This window comes from Epinephelus fuscoguttatus, linkage group LG16 (assembly GCF_011397635.1).
Source record: "Epinephelus fuscoguttatus linkage group LG16, E.fuscoguttatus.final_Chr_v1".
In the NCBI taxonomy this organism is placed as follows: domain Eukaryota; kingdom Metazoa; phylum Chordata; class Actinopteri; order Perciformes; family Serranidae; genus Epinephelus; species Epinephelus fuscoguttatus.
The window spans coordinates 12,844,771-12,856,436 of record NC_064767.1 but is presented as its reverse complement, the minus strand read 5'-3'; positions in this window follow the sequence as shown (position 1 = coordinate 12,856,436).

The following is an 11,666-nucleotide window of genomic DNA, read 5'->3' as shown; positions in this document are numbered from 1 at the left end:
ACGACTTCGTACTGAGACCGAGTTGCCTGTACAGTTGCCATGAATGTTGAAATTAGCTATAGAAATCAAAATCGTTTTTTGTACCAGGCTGTAACCATATTTATTTCTGCTGTAAAGTTGGGCATTTTAACATGGGGGTCTGTGAAGATTGACTCACCTCTAGAGCCAGCCTCAAGTGGCCATTTCGTGAACTGCAGTTTTTGGCCCTTCTACGTTGGCTTCATTTTTCAGCCCTGGACATTGCGGCTCAATTGAAACATTGCATTTCTGATAAACTTGCTATTGACAGTGTGCAGGACTTACCACTTTCTTCCACTTCTGCTCACCAGTAACATGTTCTTTATGAAATAATTCAAAATATTACAGAGTAAAGAGTTAATTCGGGGAACATGGAAAAGTGCTTGACCCCTTATAAGATTTTTTTTTTACCTTTTTTGTTTTCCTAAAAAAGTTTTAATATAGTGACCCAGAGTCAGAGTGCAGGATATTGAGTATGAAATTGCTTTTTAAAGTCAATATTGACTATATATGATTTTTCACAAAGTCTCATTAACACCCCCTTTGCACTTGTGTGCACTTTTATCATTAACTTTATTTTGTATTTATTTTTAAAGAAAAGGAGTAAAAAACAAAAAAAAGCAGCGTCTCTAAAATATATTTTTTTATTCTGCATGAAGTTGAATGTGTTGGTGTACGGGTCCATGTCATTGGTTCGACAGCCCATTAGTTTGACATCCCATTAGTCCGACTGTCCGTGGTGCTGAACGGCTCGCGGCGGGCGTATGGTGCACCGCGACCGGCTTGAGGCGGAGCAGGCTCACGACTTATGAGTTTGTCACTTTCTTTTTCATTTTAACCCACACCATGATCTTTTCCTGACCCTAACCAAGTGGTTTTTGTGCCTAAACCTAACCAGACCTTAACCACAGGGCATCATGATGATTTCAGAACGGACTTTGGGAAAACAATGAGTTTAATATGGTCGGAACAATGGGATGTCGAACCAATGGGCAGTTCCCCTATCGTACATGCGAAGTTCGAGCTCAACTGCAAATAAAGATTTCACATTCTGCACACTGTATGACTCACCTGTAGTGTTATTCAGAGAATCTCTGTGAATATCAAACCTAATTTTGTCAAACGAATCATCAAGGTGTAATCCGTCTCACCCAATCAAACAACAAAGATTGAAGCATCAGAAGAATGTCACTCACGCGTCACTCCTGAAAAGGTCTAATCAGCCAGAAAAACTGAAAACACCTGTGTAGGTGTTCAGAGTGGCTGAGTCACTGAGGAGAAACGACACACACCTGTGTCTCTCTGCACCTCACACACAGCGTTGTGCCATTTCCCAAGAGACAAGTGACATGAGGAGAGAATTGGAGCCATGTAGCACTCATATGATAGGGTGACATGACCCCACAACTTACAGAGACAGCAGCTGTTTCACTGTGGCAGGCTGGATTAGTAATTAAAGGCATCGGGAAACGTGGCTTGTATGAAAATAGAAAGAAGATCTCTGCCAGAGCTTCTGTGAGACTCCAATCACAGCCAAAAACTGCAGAGAGGTTAAAGGTGTGAGCAGGCTGTTTATAGTCAGCAATGAAGATGCATCACAGTGGGTGTCTTAAAAATAAAAGCGATATATTAGCATGTGCTGTGCATGTCAGCTCTATCTCTGAATTATAGCATCTTGTTGTGTCTTCTTCTGCAATAATTTAATTATTTTAATTAAAATATATAATATAATAATTGTAATTTAATGGTTCACTTTCCATAAGATTGTAAGGCCAAACGTTGCTTTTTTTTCCAACCACATGTGTGTGCTGCCAAAGCAGAACCATGTGCTATTGTATAAGGAAGAAAAACATTGATTTGTTGTGTTGTGGTGACATGGTGCCTTTATTTTGAAAGAAACTGTATGCAAATGGTAAATTTCCTGTGAAAGCGGAAGTGTATTTTGAAAGAAAACTATGCATGAAACAGGCAGAACTTGACACAGCATCCCAGAATGTCAACACACCCAGGGTACTTTGCACATTGTACATAGAAAGATATAGAAAGTCCACCAACTGACCAAACATCAATATGAGAGGAGGCTGGAGTGAGAATCTGTTGTATTTAAAACACTTAAGCTTACAAGTGAAGCATGGGAGAGTGCATGCTCAAACTTATGCACATCTGCATGCCCGAGCACACTTGTTATGCAAGAGTGTTTTGAATAGTAAGATTGTAGTGATAATGCATGTGTTAGACTGGATGAATGAGACTTGGATTATGCTGATTATGCATGATAGTTTGTGAACAGATATTTTTCTTCACAAATTCAAGGTAACATAAGAGTAATTGATCCACAAATGATCATTTGGTGGGTGAAATCCTTCTTTGAGGAAGGAGATGTATTTGCTCATTCACCACATTTTTTCCTCAGACTAAGAGTTAAAGGGGAAGTTCCGTTTTTTACAACCTGGACCTTATTTCTGGCATTAAATATGGTTGTTTACTCACCCAGATAAGTTTGGTGTCATTTGGAGTCCTTCGGAAGATATTTAGATCCGCGAGAGCCGCGTACATCCATATAGTGGGAATGATCAGGGCACCGACAATGAGGCTCTAAATAACACATTATCTGCCGTGAAACTCGTTCATTTCACCAATATGTTTTTATGAATCGCTAGAGTTGCTTGTCATCATCATTCGGGTCATTTATACTGACCTACTAACCTCTGACCACCGAAACATTCACCTTTCTGTTTCTCGCTTTTTGTCACTGAGCACCATGTAATAATAAATTCATGTTTTGCATAAGAAGTGCCTCTGCTTTTTGTGCAGTATGCGGGCCGTTCTACACAAGCGATGAGAAGAAACTAAAGAAATGTAAATTCTCATAGTTATTTACTTATCAAGCAAACAAATTCAAGGAAAATAAACAATTTATGCATGTGTGTAGGCTACTTACGCAATCGAAAGCTGCCTGTTTGGTCCTGCAGGCTTTGGCTGGGTCTTCCAGTTTACTTTCGGGACACGAAAAAAAGTCTCTACAACAGCCCGGTTGATCATAGAAGTGAAATCCTCTGTAGATGTGAGACAGTCATTTCTGGAGACATCCAGACGTGTATCTCCTGGCCTCAAATCCCACTCAGAGCAACAAAGGCATTCCTCCTCTGTTGGCATAGTGGAACATTGTCCACAAGAACACCACCAGTTAGCATCTATTCTCAGACATGCAGCGGTTTGTTGTTCTCTGGCCAGCTGTTCCTCTCTCTGCCTCCACATCCTCCTTTCAAAGAGCTCCTCATCCGTATACTCTGGCTCAAAACGGTAAGGACGTCCATCATATTCAAAGTCGTCGTCCACAACCTCAAAATCTGACAAATATTCAGCCATGTTTCAAAAAACTAACAGTGGCAAATTCCAGCTGTAAACAAAGCCGTGCTGTGGATGTGCGGCGGCGCGCACAGCGCACCTGGATGACATCATCCAGGTCAGAGGTTAGTAGGTCAGTATAAATGACCCGAATGATGATGACAAGCAACTCTACCAATTCATAAAAACATATTGGTGAAATGAACGAGTTTCGCGGCAGATAATGTGTTATTTAGAGCCTCATTGTCGGTGCCCCGATTATTCCCACTATATGGATGTACGCGGCTCTCGCAGATCTAAATATCTTCCGAAGGACTCCAAATGACACCAAACTTATCTGGGTGAGTAAACAACCATATTTAATGCCAGAAATAAGGTCCAGGTTGTAAAAAATGGAACTTCCCCTTTAACTGAGCAACTGAACTCACCTGACTTTTTCTGCAGGGCTGTTATCTTTGCAGTCCAGTAACCCTCACAATCACGTTTCTATGTACACTTCTGCAGTGCATGCTTTACCTCAAGTGCCCTTGGAGTTTAGTCGTATAGCAGCCACAATGCAACAGCAAATGTTGTTGCTTTATCTAAACCTAACCAAAATCTTTAACCATAACTTTAACCATACCGTAGTTGGCATACGTACACGCTGCAGCAGTTCATGTCATTTGCATTAAAAGTTTAAAAACATAATGTATTCTGGGGTTTGCAGACTGATTCTTTTCTGGTGTCAGGATCAGCTGTGCAGCCTGAAGCTTTATGCATGACTTGTGTGAATATCAGGAATGTCCGATCCCTGAGACACACCAGTGAGCACTAGTGACAGAGTTTTCGCAAAGCTGTTCTTCTAGCAGCTATACCTCTAAAAAGGTCAGCTGACCTGCGGTGAGGAGTTGAGGACAAACCAGTTTATGGCTCTGCTGAGATTAAGGAGGAATGTCCTCTATCTGGAGCAGTTACACATATCTCTTATTCCAGTGTCCAAGAGTTCAGTTGGGGAGAGGTTTTTTTTATTTTTTTAAATAGCTTCAGTCACGCAGTATGAGCATGCTGAGGTGTGTATGCCTCTTTAACCCTGCAGTCTGGCACACCCAAGCATTGTGGGGAAATGAGGTCGGCCCTGCCAACACACACACACACACACACACGCACATGCACGCAGCATGCAGACTGTGATAGGAATGCAGTATTATCCAACTCCCATTACATCCAGGCTCACCTTATGTTGGAACATTTTGAAACACACTCGTGTCTTTACGTGAACCATATCATCAAACAGACACAGAGGCGGCGTGTCACCTCAGGCTTAGCTGGTCTTGAAATAGCCAGGCGCCCATGGCCTATGTGTTGACTGATGCTCCGGCCTGTGTAAATATCCTGACAGCAGCATGAGCGGCTCTCACACTGCAGGAAATGGTTCAGGCCAGCGGTCATTTCAGTCCAACACAGGAGGGCATCACAAGGTCAACGAGACTGTAATAATAAGTATGTTTTCTTTAGTCTTCATTCATCTGAAAATAACAATCATGTTTTTGTTGCCTTAGGATGAGCTGCTTATATCTACTGTAGATAGGGAGCAGGTCCTCATCTACAGAGACAGAATGAAACACTGTCTCTAGATAGAGCAATTCACATTTTTGCAACGAGCCAAACAGCATCAGAAAAACACAGATTTTTAATGTGAAACTGCTTTGTTCTGGATTTTTATCACTTTAAACCACTGCAGTTGTTTGTTTTGGAGAGGAAGAGACACCTGTGGATAATTCAGCCCCTGGTAAAAACCTCCTAAGCAATGAACACTGAGGGAATTCTAACCAGGACAAGTTTGAGCTGGTTGCAGTCTGCAATCCTCAACACTAGATGCCACTAAATCCCCCTAAATCTTACACAATTCTTCTTTAAGGACACACTCACACTGGCACTATTTGGTCCGCTTTAAACAAACCCTGGTCTGCTTCCATGGATAGTTTGGTTAGTTTGGAGTGGAGTGAATGGTAATTCAAACTATGGTGTGGACCAAACAAGTGAACCCTGGTCCGCTTGAAACCTGGGGGTCTCAGTTCAACCCTGGTGCGGTTCCCTTACAGTGGGAAATGCAAACGGACTATTCAGCAAACCAAAGAGAGGAAGTGAACCAAAGAGAGGAAGTGAACCAAAGAGATGAAGTGACGTAGAGCATAGTGCATTTTGGTGTTTGGTGTTTTTGTGGTGACCAAGCCGATGGATTTCCGTTTTCGGTCCTGGCCAATTGATGAGCCAGGTTTTCTTCTTCCTCATGCTTTTTTTCTTCCTGGTCAGTGGTCGTTTCAGGCAATACCGCCCCCAAACGAGCATCTGTTGTAACTGCGTGACGTTGTCCAGGCGGTTTGGGCCGCTTTAAAAATGGCAGTGTGATAGTGAACCGAACCAAATGAAGGTGTGAAATTTTTCGCATATGCGCATATTCCAATGCACATATGCAAATACAATATTGAATTTCAGACACATTACTGTGTAAATTTGTGATGGAAATGACAATGTTTTCCACAGTATGGATTTGCCTAATAAAGCTCTAGTTATGAAAATGCCACAAAAATTGCATGTTGGACGGTGTGTAGGAGGTTGTGTCAAAATAGTGCCCTTCTCCATACGCACATAAGTTTTTTTTTCTTATCTCTATAGCCTAGTCCAATTCTTTGATGAAATAACTAATAATAAATAAATACACTGAACAGAAATATAAACACAACACTTTTGTTTTTTGCTCCCATTTTTCATGAGCTGAACTCAAAGATCTAAAACATTTTCTATACACACTAAAGACCATTTCTCACAAATATTGTTCACAAATCTGTCTAAATCTGTGTTAGTGAGCACTTCTCCTTTGCCGAGATAATCCATCCCACCTCACAGGTGTGGCATATCAAGATGCTGATTAGACAGCATGATTATTGCACAGGTGTGCCTTAGGCTGGCCACAATAAAAGGCCACTCTAAAATGTTCAGTTTTATCACACAGCACAATGCCACAGATGTCGCAAGTTTTGAGGGAGCGTGCAATTGGCATGCTGACTGCAGGAATGTCCACCAGAGCTGTTGCCTGTGAATTGAATGTTCATTTCTCTACCATAAGCCGTCTCCAAAGGCGTTTCAGACAATTTGGCAGTACATCCAACCGGCCTCACAACCACAGACCATGTGTAACCACACCAGCCCAGGACCTCCACGTCCAGCATGTTCACCTCCAAGATCGTCTGAGACCAGTCACCCAGACAGCTGCTGCAACAATCGGTTTGCATAACCAAAGAATTTCTGCACAAACTGTCAGAAACCGTCTCAGGGAAGCTCATCTGCATGGTCCTCGTCCTCATCGGGGTCTCGACCTGACTGCAGTTCGTCGTCGTAACCGACTTGAGTGGGCAAATGCTCACATTCGATGGCATGTGACACGTTGGAGAGGTATGGAATAGAGGTATAGAAAATGTTTTAGATCTTTGAGTTCAGCTCATGAAAAATGGGAGCAAAAACAAAAGTGTTGCGTTTATATTTTTGTTCAGTATAAATAAATAAATAAAATATATAATAGCTATTGGATGGATTGCAATTAATGTCATGAATCCTATTAACTTTGCTGATGCTCACTGTGATTTAATATCAACATTTACACCTGTCCAGCACTTCAGTTCATGGCAGAATGCCTCTGAGCTCATAGCATGCTAATACTGCATGCATGTTAGCATGCTAACATTATTAACAATAGTAATAGTGAGCATCAGCATCCTAACAATGCTCATCATTGGCAACTTTTGAATTTTAACATGCTGCTAAGTGAATGCTAACAAACACATCACTTACAAAATTGTCAGACAACGGATGTATTGGCACTCAAACTGTAGCACTCAGACTGAATTCATTCAGCTAAGCCTGTAAGTACAGCTGAGGAATTTGAGGAAATTGAGATTTCCTGAGATGCTCACCATACAGAGGATGAACTCTTCTGATTTAGTCAGGCTACAATATGACCTTGTCTGAGGTCACTTGGATAAACTGTCCCACTAACAGTAAATCGAAGAACAGCAAAGAAGTTTGACTTTGTTGTCAGGTGTGTAATGGAAAATGAATCCTTAGGCTATGGATCCACTAGCGTATAAAGACTTTTAGTTTTACCTTTGTTTACCTTGTTTGTCAGTTTGAGTCTATTTACTTTTCCTCCACAGCATTTCAGAGGGAAATGTAGTGCAACTTCCCCCTCTAAATTCTTTAAAGGTGTACCAACCTCTTATTTTGCAGCTCATAAAATATGATGCAATGCTAGCAAGCATTATGTAAAGTAGTTGGACAAGTTGCAGCATGAATTTGCTAATTAAGGCCGGGATCACAAAGGATGTAATTTCCTTTTGTCTCATGTTCCTCTTGAAAGCGAGGGATGTAAAATTATTCTCCAAACAAGCTACAATCTGTTCTCAACAAACAAACACGTCCCTACAGGAAGACACCTACGTACTCTGTTTGTTTGTTTGTTTTTGGAGTGCAAACACACTCAAACTGTGAAGTAAATGGCTTCATCCAAAATATGAAATTATGTCAACAGCACATTCTCGCAGGCCAATTTTCAAGACTGCCCTAATGTTCACTTTCTGTTTTCTGTTCCTATTTTCTCACGTGTTATCTCCAGCTTTGTTTGCTCCATTAGGAAGTTTTATAATGTAAGCCAGATCACTTTGTTTTCCTTAGCCTTGAGGGAGAGCCACATGAAGCCACAGTAATGGTTGACTGGACGTGGGATGAAGGGAGTGATTTGTGTGTCTTGAGGTAAATGAGTAGCCAGACTTGTTGAACTTATTTTTCACACAGGTGGTAATGAGAATGAGGCCAGGATAAATGACTTGCTTCATGTGTCAGACTTTGGGTGAAGAAATCAGGTTATGATGTAAGAAGCAGCAGCTGTGTGAAATTCCCACTTTCCAGTTTTTGGAACTGCGTGTTGCTATCAGGTGGACAGTCACAGTTTAACAGGACAAACCAGTCAGTCAGAATGAGATAAAGCAGCTGATGAAATGAGGGGAAAACCAGCCAAACTCACTTTTTCTCAAAACTGTAATCGTAGATTACGAGCAAGAGTTAAAACTTGTCTCGTGTGAATACGTTTTTTAAAAAGAGTGTTGCTCCTCTTAAAGTGTGTTAGTTTGTTCAGTCTGTTGCTGCTTTGATGATGAGGTATGATGTTTGTCGTCTGTGACTGCAGGACATTTTAAGTGGATCTCTGTTTCGATCTCTCACTCGTCATCCACCTAATAATTTCCATTCAAATCTTTATATTGCAAACACTTCACTGTGACTTCATTAGTTCCTTCTGTCTTGAACTCACGCATACATAGTGTTTTGTGGTGATCCAAAGGTGACCTCTGGTGGTAAAATCTTCGCTGGTCATGTGTCTGTTCCTCTGAAAAAAGTTATAACATCTCATGACTGTCACTTCATGCTTGTTAATGACATTCAAGCTTTTGGAGTACACAAGGGTCTACATAATGAACACTCAGTGGGTCAGGTTTTATTTTTTGTTTAGGAAAGCTCTAAGATTTGATCAAGCATTCAAATACTGTGTATTTATTGTGTATGTAAAGCATTTCCCCCCCTAGACTTTAGGTTTTCTTCATTTATACATGTCAAACTGTGCTGGAGTAAGTGTTTTAAGACTGTGTTACATGCCTATATTGTGTCACACCAGAGTAAGAACTTTCTTTCAGTAATTTGTGGTAAATATCAAAGCTTTTTTTTTTTTTAGATTTACTGAACTTGACTGACTGACATTTTGCATTTATAAGTATTATCCAGCAGAGAGCAGCAGAGAGCTATTGAACTCAGGGTTCAGACTACTGCAGCTGCAGGGTTGGACAAACATGAGCAAACATGAAGGACACCAGTGCTTGGCAGGGTTTGGTCTTTCCAGTCAAACAGGAAAGCAGCTGATTTTATTGATTGAAGACATATTGAAGAGAGAAAACAGGCACAGATGTTTGTCTATCATCACAGTGGACCTTAAAACTTTTAAGTCTCATGATTGATCCTTTTGGATGAATTTAAACTTTTAATTCGGAGCTTTTTAGTGACCTGTTTTATTGCTCCTGATGCTGTATGTATATGCTTGTGTGTGTCTTATCTCTGTGTGTCTTATATTTCTCGGCTGTGCTCAGTGCTCTCTTGCATAGGTCATCTTAGTGAGATCACCTGATTAAATACATTATATTACATACATCATGCCTGGATTGGTGCAACAGTCTCTTTTCTTGCTTGAATCAAAAATCTGTCCATAGTAATCTATGGACCCCAGACTGTACTGAATTCAGCTGCCAGAGCCACAATCACATCAGTCCAGTTTTAACCTCTTTACACTGGCTCACAGTATGTTTTAGAATAGGTTTTAAGCTTTTACTGATTACTTTTAAGGCTCTTCATGGTCTCTTTCACAGCTATATCTCTGACCTCTTAGAACTGTATACACCAGGAGCACTTTGAGGTCCTCGGGCAGAGGTCTTTTTCTATTTTAAGTCCCTTCTTAAAACATACTTTTATCAGAGACCTTTTCCTGACTTGAGTTTTTAGTTCATTTAGACTGTCTTTTATTTCCTCAGTTTTCATTTACCAGAATGTTTCTATCAGTTCTTTTAAAAGTTTTCATGTCTTGTCTGTTTTAATTATTGGCTTGTAAAGCACTTTTTAACTCTGTTTTGAAAAGCACTTTATAAATAAAGACCATTATTATTATAAGGTTTACTAATTATTGAACTCTGACACTATAATGGAGCTTTTTAAAGTCGAAGGACTGTTTACAAATGGCAGCACACAGAATATAGTGATGTAGATTGTGTAAAGAGTAAGAATTTCTGTGAAAGCTGAAAGAGTCCTGATTGTTCAGCTAGTAAAGAAGGATGTTAAGCAACAGAGAGGTTGTGGGCTCGATTCCTGTCTGCAACTTTAAGTACACAGTGCATCCAAGAGGTGAGAAACTGTCGTCGTGCCACTCTTGAAACATCATTTCAATAGCTAGACAAAAAAAAATGTATTCTCTATGTTTCTTGAGGATCTGTTTTTCAGACAGACATCTTGACTTCATAATGATGTTGATCATGTAAAGAGTAAGAACCTTGGGTTTGTTTGGCAGTGTGCATGGAAGTGAGTGCCAACAATGACCGAAGTTGAGAGGAAAAATGAAGATGGTAGAGAAAAGCTGAGGAATAAAAGCTGAGCTGAGCCGATGCAGAGAGCTGCCAGACCCTCACTGTGCCTGAGTCCTTATAGGCAGGCAGCCAGCGTCCAACATGGGGGGTCTTAGTGTCCAAATCTATGGAGGATCTGACCCATGCTGCACCCTGCTGTGTGTGTGTGTGTGTGTGTGTGTGTGTGTGTGTGTGTGTGTGTGTGTGTGTGTGTGTGTGTGTGTGTGTGTGTTGTACAAGGACAATCAGGCCACCGTGGAGATGTGAAGTGGGAGAGGTGATTGCGATGTGGGTATTGGAGTCCTGAGTGTGAAAAGCCTGCAATAATAGGCAATCCACCTGATTTCTTTTTCCCAATTTTGCTCTGATACGATCTTCAGATTTTCTACATCTAATACACTGGTGTCTACCCTGGAGTGGTCCAGCAGAGAGTGTCAACTACATCATAAACACTCATGTGGAAAGAGGAGAGTGAACCAAATACCAAGCCTGTGAGATAATTCAGAGAGACAAATTCAGGGCAACAGTGTCCTGCTGCAGAGCTCCAGCCCTGGACCCACCTGTGGCGCTGGGACCCATGGTGAAATATCACGTGTTTTATCGCACTTATCGCTAATAAATAAAGTAGCCTGCTTAGCATATATTTACTATATTGTATTACGTCCAGGCCACCATGTAAGTAACATGCACCACAAGATGATGTACAGTACAGGCCAAAAGTTTGGACACACCTTCTCATTCAATGCGTTTTCTTTATTTTCATGACTATTTACATTGTAGATTCTCACTGAAGGCATCAAAACAATGAATGAACACATGTGGAGTTATGTACTTAACAAAAAAAGGTGAAATAACTGAAAACATGTTTTATATTCTAGTTTCTTCAAAATAGCCACCCTTTGCTCTGATTACTGCTTTGCACACTCTTGGCATTCTCTCGATGAGCTTCAAGAGGTAGTCACCTGAAATGGTTTCCACTTCACAGGTGTGCCTTATCAGGGTTAATTAGTGGAATTTCTTGCTTTATCAATGGGATTGGGACCATCAGTTGTGTTGTGCAGAAGTCAGGTTAATACACAGCCGACAGTCCTATTGGACAACTGTTAAAAT